Source organism: Choloepus didactylus, chromosome 26 (assembly GCF_015220235.1).
Source record: "Choloepus didactylus isolate mChoDid1 chromosome 26, mChoDid1.pri, whole genome shotgun sequence".
Classification (NCBI taxonomy): domain Eukaryota; kingdom Metazoa; phylum Chordata; class Mammalia; order Pilosa; family Megalonychidae; genus Choloepus; species Choloepus didactylus.
In genome coordinates this window covers 10,638,762-10,653,053 of record NC_051332.1, presented here as the reverse complement: position 1 = coordinate 10,653,053, position 14,292 = coordinate 10,638,762, and positions in this window count along the sequence as shown.

The following is a 14,292-nucleotide window of genomic DNA, read 5'->3' as shown; positions in this document are numbered from 1 at the left end:
GTGGGGACCAGGCCCCTAGATGAGAAGTTTCTGCTACCACCAGGTGAATTTAATGATTGTGGTACTATTCCTGTGAATATGTACGAGAATATCTCTGTTCTTAAGTGTAATACTACAAGAATAATTAAATAAACTGACATTATTTTAACCATAAAATTAAAATTGTTAAAGAAAACCTTATAATACAAAGAATATGAAACAATGTTAAATTGGTGAAAAAAGAAAATATAATAAAAACAGTTCATATGTGTTGGTTTCCCTCCTTATGAAGGCACAGTGTCAGAACAGGGGGAGATTACACTGACCAGATTTAATGGGATATGAGAATAATGGTCCCATTCAGTTTCACTTCAGACTACTCCCTTGGGCTTGAGCAAATTTGGGAATGGAGATGTCAGGGAAGTCTTCTTCCTTTGCTAATAAACTTGCTTCCATATCTGGAACAAAATATGTGCCACATGTGTGGTTAATCTCTCCAAAGACTAGCACAATGTAAAAGGGGTTCTTGGGGTTGGCATTCACATTTACATGTGTATCATTCAAACTAATAGAGCAGGGTATGTTGGTCCCCAGTACAGAGATATACCTAGCCCATTGATTATTCCTGGACCATGGAACAATATTCAGTGTACACAATCACAGCTGCCTGCTGGGAGTCTCCCTCCATGTACACAATCATGCCTCCAGCCCACTAAAAAATATCAGCCTCTCCACTTGTCATGTGTTTTCTTCATCACAGGACCACCTTGACTGTCATGCAGCATTGGGGACCAGAACGAGACTCTGGCAAGCATAAATAAAGCAAGAAATCCCTCCACTAAGAACAGCCATGAACCAATCCTCATGTCAGCTATAAACAGTGGACAGGCCAGAAACATAAAATTTGTCCAAATGTCCCTGACATAAAGTGGGTACATTGACTTCACATGGGCATGCCTCATGGTAGGCTCTGCTAAGTGAGAACCTGGGATGCCAAGCTGCTTGTCTTAGACACAGCAGGAATTTCTGTGCTATTGGAAAAAAAAGTCAGACCCAAGCTTGGCCAGGGGCACTTCATTAAAGTTTCCCCTTTCCAACATCCAATTGGAATTTGCCCTTGGGCACTCCTGTAGAGCTTCTCGAGAGAGAGTCAAACCCTCACAATCCATCAGGGCTGAAGGTGATCCTTGGGGCTGCAGAATCATCCTCATATACCTACAACAATCTCCACAGGTCACAACACCTCCACCATAACCTGCACACTTGGGGATCCTAATATATATATGAGGACCACAGGGCAGTTGTTGAGATAGAGCCCTGTTTCTAAGCAACTTGGTGCCTATTGAGGGGTAGGATAGTGTCAGCATAATTTGCATATGCCCATTCAAAGAACCCACCAGAATTCTATGCCATTTTGGAATCTGGACTAACACTGACTCCTCCACAGGTTTGAGCCCCAGTGAGATTTCTTCCATGAGTTTTCTCAACTTGGGATTTCCTGCTATATTAGACACACCAGATTACAGGGATTCCTATTTGGAGTAATGGGAATGATTCTGAAACAGTTGGTGTGGTGTATAGCTTCTTATGCACACAAGGCTCAGCAGAGAATCCTCTATTTGAAAGTGGAGCTAGATGACAAGAAGGGGAAAAGGGAAACCTAGGACTGTCCTGTCAATACCCAAAGGAATATACACATACTGTATGAAGAGTACTGCTTATAATATTAGAAATCTTTAATCAGATGTGTTGAAGATAACCCATAATGCAAACTTGTGCAATGTGGGAAGCAAAGAAGTTATTTCAGATTACTTGCTTTCCTGAAACTTTGCTTTGCTTTATTACAAAGTGGTGATTTTTGATACTTGTGCATTTCTGTAACTAATAAATAATGTTTAAAATAAATTCAATAAAATGAAAGAAACAAAAATGAAAATTCTCATTTAAATAAAAATCACCATGAGGGCACCAGAATTCTATGCCAGCACAGTCTAAAACACATAAAGTCAATTTCATCAGGAAGAACCTCTGAAAAGAAGCGCAATTTGAGGAATACTCTTTAAGACTATGGTTCAACAGTTTTCTGATATGTCAACAAGAAAGAAATAATCGAGATATATTCAGATGAAAGAGAATAAATATACCTGTAAAACAATTGCCACATTTGATACAAGACTGGACACTATTTTTGTTTTCTGGCTTTCTACATTTCTATCATTATTATTACTATTAACATTTTGCTTTGTTGACAGGACATAATTGGGTAGTTGTTCAGGTAGAGATCAGGCCCCTAGATGAGATATTTGTACTACAACCAGGTTAATTTAATGATTGTGGTAATGTGTCTATTCCTGTGAATAGGTAAGAGGATGTCTCTGTTCTTAAGTGAAATACTACAAAAATAATTAAAGAAAATGCCATTTTAAAGGTAAATTTAAATTTTTAAAGAAAACCTTATTATATAAGGAATATGAAACAATGTTAAATTGGTGAAAAAAGAATTAAACAAAGAGAGTTCACATGTGTTGGTTTCCCTCCTCATGAAAGCACAGGGTCAGATCAGGGTGAGATTACACTGACCTGCTTTAATGGGATATGAGAATAATGGTCACATTCAGTGCCACTTGGGCCTACTCCCTTGGGTTTCAGCAAATTCAGGAATGGAGAGGTCAGGGAAGACATCTTCCTTTTCTAATGAACTTGCTTTCAGTTCTGGAACAAAATAAGAGCCACATTTGTGGTTAATCTCTCCCAAGACCAACATCATGTAAAAAGGCAACATGGGGTGCACCTTCACATTTACATATGTATCATTCTAACTGACAGAGCCAGGGTATGTCAGCCCCAAGAGAGGGATATCCCTCAAGGAATTGATAATTCCTGGACCAAGAAATGAACAATATTCAGTGTACACCATCATGCCTGCCCTCTGGGAGTCTCCACCCCTGTACCCAATCATGCCTCCAATGCACTAAAACCAAATTAGCCTCTCCACATATTATGTGTTCTCTACATCACAGGACAATCTTGAATATCATGTAGCATTTGGGTCCAGAATGAGATTTCTGGGAAGCATAAATAAAGGAAGAAATCACACCACTAAGACAGCCATGAACAAATTCTCATATCGGATATAAACAGTGGGCACGTCAGACACCTCAAATTTGTACAAATTTTCCTGACATAAAGTGGGGTCATTGACTTCATGTGGGCATGCCTAATGGTAGGCTCTGTTAAGTGAGCACCCTGGATGCTAACCTGCTTTTCTTAGGTTCACTGGGAAATTCTGTGTCATTGGAAAAAGAAAAGACAGAAAAGACACGCCCAAGCTTGTCCTGGGGTGCATCATTAAAGAACTCATGCCCCTCACCCAATTGGAATTTGCATTTGTGAATCACTTTAGTGCTTCCTGCAGGGTGAGTCAAACCCTCACCATCCACCAGGGCTGAAGGAGATCCTCAGGGATGCAGAATCATCCTCATATACCTACAACAATCTCCACAGGCCACAACTCATCCACCATCACCTGCACATTTGGGGATCCTGTTATATTTTAGGACCACAGGGTAGCCATAGGGATAGAGCCCTGTTGCTTAGCAACCTGGTGCCTATTGTGAAGTAGGATAGTGTCAGCATAATTTTCACATGTGCATTCCAAGCACAAGTCAGAAACCTATGCCTCTTTGGGAAGTTTGCTTACACTGTCTCCTCCACAGGATTGAGCCCCAATGAGATTTCTTCCATGAGTTTTCTCAACTTGGGATTTCCTGCTGTATATTAGACACACCAGGGTACAGGGACTCATATTTGGAGTAGTGGTAAATATCCAGAAATGGTTGGTGTGGTGTGTAGCTTCTTGTGAACACAAGCATCAACAGAGAAGCCTCTATATGAAAGTGGATGTGAGGGATGTGAAGTCATGTAACTGGAACTAGATGACAAGAGAGGAAAAGGAAAACTAGGACTGTGTAGCAAAACAGAAGTTCCCCAAGGAAGATACATGGACTGTATGAAGAGTACCATTTACAATATTAGAAATCCTTAATCAGATGCCTTGAAGATAACAGATAATGCAAACTTGGGCAATGCAGGAATAAAAGAAGTTATTTCAGGTTACTTGCTTTCATGAAACTTTCCTTTGTTTTATTATAATCATTGATTTTTGATACTTATGTGCTGTAGCTAACAGATGATGTTTAAAATAAATTCAATAAAATGAAAGAAACAAATATGAAAATTCTCATTAAAAAAATTCACCATCAGGGCGCCATAATTTTCTGCCAATACAGCCTAAAACTCATAAAATCAATTTCATCAGGAAGAACCTCTGCAAAGGAACACAATTTGTGGGATATTATTTAAAATGATGGTTCAGCCATTTTCTGATATGTTCAGATGAAGGAAGTAATTGAGATATACTTAGATGAAAGAGAATAAATATTCCAGTAAAAGAAATGCCATGTTTGATATGAGACTGGATACTATTTTTGTTTTCTGGCTTTCTACATTTCTATCATTATTACTATTAACATTTTGCTTGGTCTATAGGACATGACTGGGTAATTGTTCAGGTGGGGACCAGGACCCTAGATGAGATGTTTACACTACAACATGAGTAATTTAATGATTGCGGTAATATTCCTGTGAATACATAAGACAGTGTCTTTGTTCTTAAGTGAAATACTATAATAATAATTACAGAAACTGTCATTGAAGAATTTAAAATTCTTAAAGAAAACCTTATTATACCAGGAATATGAAATAATGTTAAATTGGTGAAAAAAGAAATTAAATAAAGACAGTTCACTTGTGTTGGTTTCCCAACTCATGAAGCCACAGGGTCTCATCAGGGTGAGATTACAATGACCTGCTTTAATGGATATGAGAAGAATGATCACAGTCTGTGGCACTTCATCCCACTCCCTTGGGCTTTATTAATTTAGGGAATGGAGATGTCAGGGAAGTCTACTTCCTTTGCTAATAAACTTGTTTTCTGATTTGGAACAAAATATGTGCCACATTTGTGATTAATCTCTCCCAAGAACAGCACCATGTAAAAGGGGGACTTGGGGTTGGTCCTCACAGTTACATCTGTATCATTGTAACTGACAGAGACAGGGTATGTTGGCACCAAGGACAGGGATATCCCTCAGGGTAATGATAATTCCTGGACAAAGAACAAACTGTATTCATTGTACACCATCATGCCTGCACTCTGGGTTTCTCCATCCCTGTACTCAATCATGCCTCCAACACACTCACCAAAATATTTCAGCCTCTCCATGTATCATGTGATCTCTTCATCACAGGGCCGCCTTTACTGTCATGCAGCATTTGGGCCCAGAATAAGTTTCCCAGCTAGAATAAATATTGGAAGAAATCCCACCACTAAGAGAGCCATGAACCATTCCTCTGTCAGCTATAAACAGTGGACAGGTCAGACACATCAAAGTTTTCCAAATTTCCCTGACATAAAGTGGATTCATTGACTTCATGTGGGCAGGCCTCATAGTAGGATCTGCTCAGTGTGCACCCAGGATGCTAAGTTGCTTGTCTTAGATTCAGTGGGAATATCTGTGCCATTGGGAAAAAAGGCATGCCAAAGTTTGGCCAGGTGCACTTCATAAAAGTTCACCCTACCCCAAACCCAATTGGAATTTTCACTTGGGCATTTCTGTATAGCTTCCTCCAGGTAGAGTCAAACCCTCACCATCACTTGGGGATGCAGGTGATCCTTGGGGCTGCAGAATCATCCTCATATACCTACAGCAACCTGCACAGGACACAATACCTCCATCATCACCTGCACACTTGGGAATCCCATTGTATTTTAGAACTAGAGGGCAGCCATTTGGATAGAGCCCTGTTGCTTTGCAACCTAATGCCTATTGTAAGGTAAGATAGTTTCAGCATAATTTGCATATGTGCCTTCCAAGCACCTGCCAGCATTCTATGCCACTTTGCACACTTGGCTGACAAGGTTTCCTCTACAGGTTTGATCCCCAGTGAGATTTCTTCCATGAGTTTTCTTAACTTTGGATTTCCTGCTGTAGATTAGGGATTCCAATTTGGAGTAATGGGAAGGATTCAGAAACAGTTGTGGTGTGTAGCTGGTTGTGCACTCAAGTCTTATCAGAGAAGCCTCTATTTGAAAGTGGATTTGAGGGATGTGAAGCAGTGTAACTGGAATGAGATTACAAGAGGGGTAAAAAGTAAACCTAGGACTGTTCAGCAATAAACAATACCCCAAGGAAGACACATGGACTCTATGAAGAGTACTGTTTATAATGTTAGGAATCTTTAATCGGATGTCTTGAAGATAACACACTAATTCAAACTTGTGCAACATGGGAAGCAAAGAAGTTATTTCAGGTTACTTGCTTTCCTGAAACTTTGCTTTGCTTTATTATAAAGTGGTGATTTTTGATACTTGGGTGGTTTTGTAGCTAATAATGTTTAAAATAAATTCAATATAATGAAAGAAACAAAAATGAAACTTCTCATTGAAAAATCACGATGAGGGCACCATAATTTTCTGCCAATACATCCTAAAACTCATAAAATCTATTTCATCAGGAACAACTTCTTAAAAGAAACACAATTTGAGGAATATTCTTTAGAAGGATGGTTCAGCAGATTTCTGATATATCCAGATGAAGGAAATAATTGAGGTATATTCTGATAGAAGGGAATAAATATAGCTGTAAAGGAAATACCTGATTTGATATGAGACTGGACCCTATTTTTGTTTTGTGCCTTTCTACATTTCTGTCATTATTATTACTATTAACATTTTGCTTGGTTGATAGGACATGATTGTGTAATTGTTCACATGGGTACCAGGCCCCTAGATGAGATATTTGTACTACAAAAAGGTTAATTTAATGATTGTGGTAATATTCCTGTGAATACATAAGAGAATGTCTCTGTTCTTAAGTGAAATACTATAATAATAATTACAGAAACTGTCATTTAAGAATTTAAAATTCTTAAAGAAAACCTTATTATACAAGGAATATGAAATAATGTTAAATTGGTGAAAAAAGAAATTAAATAAAGACAGTTCACTTGTGTTGGTTTCCCAACTCATGAAGCCACAGGGTCTCATCAGGGTGAGATTACAATGACCTGCTTTAATGGATATGAGAAGAATGATCACAGTCTGTGGCACTTCATCCCACTCCCTTGGGCTTTATTAATTTAGGGAATGGAGATGTCAGGGAAGTCTACTTCCTTTGCTAATAAACTTGTTTTCTGATTTGGAACAAAATATGTTCCACATTTGTGATTAATCTCTCCCAAGAACAGCACCATGTAAAAGGGGGACTTGGGGTTGGTCCTCACAGTTACATCTGTATTGTTGTAACTGACAGAGACAGGGTATGTTGGCACCAAGGACAGGGATATCCCTCAGGGTAATGATAATTCCTGGACAAAGAACAAACTGTATTCATTGTACACCATCATGCCTGCACTCTGGGTTTCTCCATCCCTGTACCCAATCATGCCTCCAACACACTCACCAAAATATTTCAGCCTCTCCATGTATCATGTGATCTCTTCATCACAGGGCCGCCTTTACTGTCATGCAGCATTTGGGCCCAGAATAAGTTTCCCAGCTAGAATAAATATTGGAAGAAATCCCACCACTAAGAGAGCCATGAACCATTCCTCTGTCAGCTATAAACAGTGGACAGGTCAGACACATCAAAGTTTTCCAAATTTCCCTGACATAAAGTGGATTCATTGACTTCATGTGGGCAGGCCTCATAGTAGGATCTGCTCAGTGTGCACCCAGGATGCTAAGCTGCATGTCTTATATTCAGTGGGAATTTCTGTGGCATTGGAATAAAAAAGACAGGACCAAGCTTGGCCAGGGGCACTTCAATAATGTTCTGCCTACCCCACATCCAATGGAATTTGTCCTTGGACATTCCTGTAGAGCTACCTCCAGTGTGAGTCAAACCTTCACCATCCCTCTGGGCTGAAAGTGATCCTCTAGGCTACAGAAAGATACTCATGTACCTACAACAAACTGCACAGTCAACACCACCATCACCATAACCTGCACACTTGGGGATTCCATTATATTTTCGGCCCCTGGGCAGCCATTGGGATAGAGTCCTGTTGCTTAGCAACTTGATGCCTATTGTGAGGTAGGAGAGGCTCAGCATAATTTGATATGCACATTCCAAGCACCTGCCAGAATTCAATACTTCGGTGGAACCTGGGCTGTCACTGTCTCCTCCACAGGTTCAAGCTCCAGTGAAATTTCTTCCATGAGTTCTCTCAACTTGGGATTTCCTGCTGTATATTAGACACACCAGGTTACAGGGATTCCTTTTTGGAGTAATGGGAAAGATTCACAAACAGTTGGTATGGTTTGTAGCTGCTTGTGGACACAAGGCTTAGCAGAGCAAACTCTATTTGAAAGCAGATATGAGGGATGTGAAGTTGTGTAATTGGAACTGGATGACAATAGCATGAAAAAGGAAACCTAGGATTGTGCAGCAATAAACAACACACCAAGGCAGATACATGGACCATATGAAGAATACTGTTTATAATATTAGAAATCTTTGATCAGATGCCTTGAAGATAACGCACTAATGCAAACTTGTTCAATGCAGGAAGCAAAGAAGTTATTTTAGGTTACTTGCATTCCTGAAACTTTGATGTTTGTTATTATAAAGTGGTGATTTTTGATACTTGTGTGTTGTTGTAGCTAACAGATAATGTGTAAATACATTCAAAAATGAAACAAAAATGAAACTTCTAATTTAAAAAATCAACAGGAGGGCACCATAATTTTCTGCCAATACAGCCTGAAACTCATAAACTGAATTTCATCAGGAAGAACCTCTGAAAAGAAACAGAATTTGAGGAATATTCTTTAAAAGGATGGTTCAGCAGTTTTCTAATATGTCCAGATGAAGGAAATAATTGAGATATATTCAGATAAAAGAGAAAAATTATACCTCTAAAGAAATGCCACATTTGATATGAGACTGGAACATACTTTGTTTTGTGGTTATCTACATTTCTATCATTATTATTATTACTATTCACATTTTGCTTAGTTGATAGTACATTACTGGGACATTGTTCAGGTGGGGTTCAGGACACTAGCTGAAATATTTATACTACAACCTGGTTAATTTAATGATTATGGAAATATTTCTATGAATGCATAAGAGAATGTCTTGGTTCTTAAGTGAAATACTACAAGTATCATTACAGAATCTGACATTTCTTGAAATATAAATTTAAAATTCTTAAAGAAAATCATATTATAAAAGGAATATGAAACTAGGTTAAATCAATGAAAAAAGAAACTAAATAAAGACAGTACACATGTGTTGTTCTCCCTCCTCATGAAGGCATTGGGTCAGATCAGGGTGAGAATACACTGACATGGTTTAATGGGACATGAAAAGAATGGTCACAGTCAGTGATACTTGGGCCTACACACCTGGGCTTCAGGAAATTTGGGAATGGAGAGGTCAGGGAAGTCTTCTAACTTTGCTAATAAACTTGCTTTCAGATCTGGAACAAAATATGTGTCACATTTGTGCTTAATCTCTCCCAAGTATGGCACCATGTAAATGGGGGACTTGGGTTGGGCATTCAAAGTTACATGTATATCATTCTAACTGACAGAGCCAGGGTATGTTGGTCCCCAGGACAGGGATATTCCTCAGTGCAATGATATTTCCTGGACCAAGAAAAAACAATGTTCAGTGTACACCATATAGCCTGCCCTCTGGAAGTCTTCATCCCTGTACCAAATCATTCCTGCAACCCACTCAAAAAAATTATCAGCCTCTCCAAATATCAGGTATTCTCTTCATCACAGGACCACCTTGACTATCATGCAGCATTTGGGCCCAGATTGAGATCTTGGGCAAGCATAAATAAACAAGAAATCCCAGCACTAACACAGCCATTAACCAATCCTCATTTCATCTCTATACATTGGACAGGTCAGACACCTCAAATTTGTACAAATTTCCCTGACATAAAGTCAGTTCATTGAATTAATATGAGAAAGTCTCATGGTAGGCTCTTCTACATGAGCACCCAGGATTCTAAGCTGCTTGTGTTAGATTCACTGGGAATTCCTGTGGCATTGGAAAAAATGTCAGGCCCAAGCTTGTCCATGGGCACTTCATTGAACTTCCCTCTACCAAACACCCAATTGGAATTTGCCCTTGGGCATTCCTGTAGCACTTCCTACATGGGGATGCAGACCATCACCAAACATCAGGATGCAGGTGATCCTTGGAGCTGCAGAATCATCCTCATATACCTACAACAAGCTGTGCAGGCCACAACACATCCACCATCACCTGCAAACTTAGGGATCCCATTATATTTCCATAAATTAGGGCAGTCATTGGGATAGAGCCCTGTTGCTTAGCAACCTGATGCCTACTGTGAGGTAGGAGAGGGTCAGCATAATTTGCATATGCACATTCCAAGCACCTGCCAGAATTCTATGACATTTTGCAACCTGGGCTGACCCTGTCTCTTCCGCAAGTTCGAGCCCCAGAGAGATTTCTTCCATGAATGTTCTCCACTTGGGATTTCCTCTGTATATTAGACACAGCATTGTACAAGGATTCCCATTTGGATTAATGGGCAAGATTCAGAAACAGTTGGTGTGGTATTAACTGTCTATCTACTCAAGGCTCAGCAGAGCAGCCTCTATTTGAAAGTGGATATGAGGGGTGTGAGAACATGTAACTGGAAGGAGATGACAAGAGGGGAAAAAGGAAATTTAGGATGGTGCAGCAATAAACAATACACCATGGAAGATACATGGACTTTATGAGGAGTACTGTTAAAAATATTAGAAATATTTAATCAGATGCTTTGCAGATAACCCATTAAAACAAACTTGTGCAATGAGGAAGCAAACAAGTTATTTCACGATACTTACTTTTCAGAAATTTTGCTATGATTCATTATAAAGTGGTGATTTTGGATACTTGTGCATTGTAGCTAAAAGATAATGTTTAAAATAAATTCAATAAAGTGAAAGAAACAAAAACTTTCCTTTAAAAATTATCACCATGTGGGCACCATAATTATCTGCCAATACAGCCTAAAACTCATAAATTCAATTTCATCAGGAGGAAACTCTGAGAAGAAACACAATTTGAGGAAAATTCTTTAAAAGAATGGTTCAGCAGTTTTCTAATGTGCCCAGATGAAAGAAATAATTGAGAAATACTCAGATGAAAGAGAATAAGTATACCTGTAAAAGAAATGCCAAGTTTGATATGAGACTTGACACTATTTTTGTTTTGTGGTTTTCTACATTTCTATCATTATTATTCATATAATTATTTTTCTTGGTCGATAGGACATGATTAGTAATTGGGGAGATATTTGTACTACAACTAGGTTAAATTAATGATTTTGGTACTGTTCCTGTGAATATATAAGAGAATGTCTCTGTTCTTAAGTGAAATACTAAAAGAATAATTAAAGAAACTGACATTTTTAAGCATAAATTTAAAAATTGTAAAGAAAACCTTATTATGCAAGGAATACAGAACATTGTTAAATCAGTGAAAGAAGAAATTAAATAAAGATAGTATACTAGTGATGGTTACCCTACTCATGAAGTCACAGGGTCAGATCAGGGTGTGATAACACTGACCTGCTTTAATGGGATATGAGAGTAACTGTCAGAGTCAGTGATAATTGGGCTTAATCCCTTGGGCTTCAGCAAATTCTGGAATGGAGAGGTCAGGGAAGTCTTCTTCCGTGGCTAATAAACTTGCTTTCAGATATGGAAAAATATATATGTAACATTTGTGGTTAATCTCTCCCAAGTCCAGCATCATGTAAAAGGGGGACTTGGGGTGGGCATTCACACTTTCATGTGTATCATTCTAACTGACAGAGACAGGGTACGTTGGCACCCAGGACAGGGATATACCTCAGGGCAATGATAATTCTTGGGCAAAGGAAGAAACAATATTCAGTGTACACCATCATGCCTGCCCTCTGGGAGTCTCCATCCCTGTACCAAATCATGCCTCCAATCCACTCAACAAAAAAATATTTGCCTCTCTATGTATCATGTGTTCTATTCATCACAGAACCACCTTGACTATCATGCAGAATTTGGGCCCAGAATGAGATTTCTGGCAAGCATAAATATAGCAAGAATTCCCACTACTAAGACAACCATGAACCATTCCTCATATCAGCCATTAACAGTGGACAGGTAAGAATCTGCAAAGTTGTCTAAATTTCCCTGAGATAAAGTGGATTCATTGATTTCACATGAGAAATCCTCATGCTAGGCTCTGATGAGTGAGCACCCAGGATGCTAAGCTGCTTGTCTTAGATTCAGTTGGTGTTTCTGTGCCATTTGAAAAAAAAAGGAGCCCCAAGCTTGGTCATGGGCACTTCATTAATGTTCCCCCTCTCCCACACCAATTGGGAATTTGCCCTTGGGAATTCCTGTAGAACTTCCTCCCGGGAGAAACAAACCATCACCATACATCAGGGCTGCAGGTGATCCTCAGTGCTGCAGAATCATCTTCACATACCTACAACAAACTGTGCAGGCCACAATACCTTCGCCATCACCTGCACACTTGGGGATCCCATTATATTTTCAGAATACAGGGCAGCCATTGGGATAGAGCCCTGTTGCTTAGCAACCTGATGCCTATTGTGAGGTAGGAGATGGTCAGCATAATATGCAAATGTGCATTCAAAGACCCCACCAGAATTCTATGCCACTTTGGAAATTGGGCTGACACTGTCTCCTCCACAGTTTTGAGCCCCAGTGACATTTTTTTCCATGAGTTTTCTCAACTTGGGTTTCCTGCTGTATATTAGACAAACCAGGGTTCAGGTTTTCCTATACGGAGAAATGGGAAAGATTCAGAAAAAGTTGGTGTGGTGTGTGGATGCTTGTGCTCACAAGGCTCAACAGAGAAGCCTCTATTTGAAAGTGGATGTAGGGATGCAAAGTCATGTAACTGGAAGTAGATGACAAGAAGGGAAAAAAGGAAACCTAGGACTGTGCAGCAACAAACAATACCTCAAGGAAGATACATGGACTGTATGAAGCGTACTGTTTATAATATTAGAAATATTTAATCAGATTCCTTGAAGGTAACCCATCAATGCAATCTTGTGGAATTTGGGAAGCAAAAAATTTATTTCAGGATACTTGCTTTCCTGAAACTTTGCCTTGCTTTATTATAAAGTGGTGATCTTGGATACTTTGTTTTTGTAGCTAACAAGTAATGTTTAAAATAAATTCAATAAAATGAAAGAAACAAAAGTGAAACTTCTCATTTGAAAAATAATCATCATGAGGGCACCATATTTTCTTCCAATAGAGCCTAAAACTCAAAAGCTCAATTTCATGAGGAAGAAACTCTGAAAAGAACAAAATTTGAGGAATATTCTTTAAAAAGATGGTTCAGCAGTTTTCTAATATGTCCAGATGAAGGAAATAATTGAGATATATTCAGATGAAAGAGAACAAATATACCTGTAAAAGAAATGACACATTTTATATGAGACTGGACACAATTTTTTGTGGCTTTCTATATTTCTATCATTATTATTACTATTAACATTTTGCTTGGTCCATAGGACGTGATTGGGTAATTGGTGAGGTGGGGACCAGGACACTATATGAGATATTTTTACTACAACAAGGTTAATTTAATGATTGTGGTAATATTCCTAAGAATACATAACATAATGTCTGTGTTATTAAATGAAATACTACAAGAAAAATTAAATACACATATTTTTTAACAAATTTTTTTTTATAATTTCCTCACTACAAACTTTGTCCTATCTTCAGTGTCATCTTTTCCCAGTGTAGATCTTGGTGTACCTCTCTTTCCCAAAATTGCTATTGTTTTTAAACCCTGCAAATCTCACTCAAGGGGAGATGGATTGAGGTGGAAAAGCCCAGAATTTCCTGTCTGGCATGGTACCTTCTGGAGATAGTGGATATCTGCATATCTTCTGTCCCTTACCAGGACTTCTGCCGGGTCCTTAGATATACTCACAGGAGTCCAAATACCAGGTGGTCTCCATTTCTACTGATCCACATCCTGCCTGATAAAATAATGATAGCTAATGTTAATCACATTCCACCCATTATTAAAGCATTGCATGTGTGCTGGTTCATTTAATATTCACAACAATCCAAAGGAAACCCATTTTATAAATGTGGAAAATAATGAAGGTTATGATCCTAGTAAATAGCAGAGTTAGGATTTTAAACAGAGCATTGGAGTCAAGTGTAGGGGCTTTTTATCA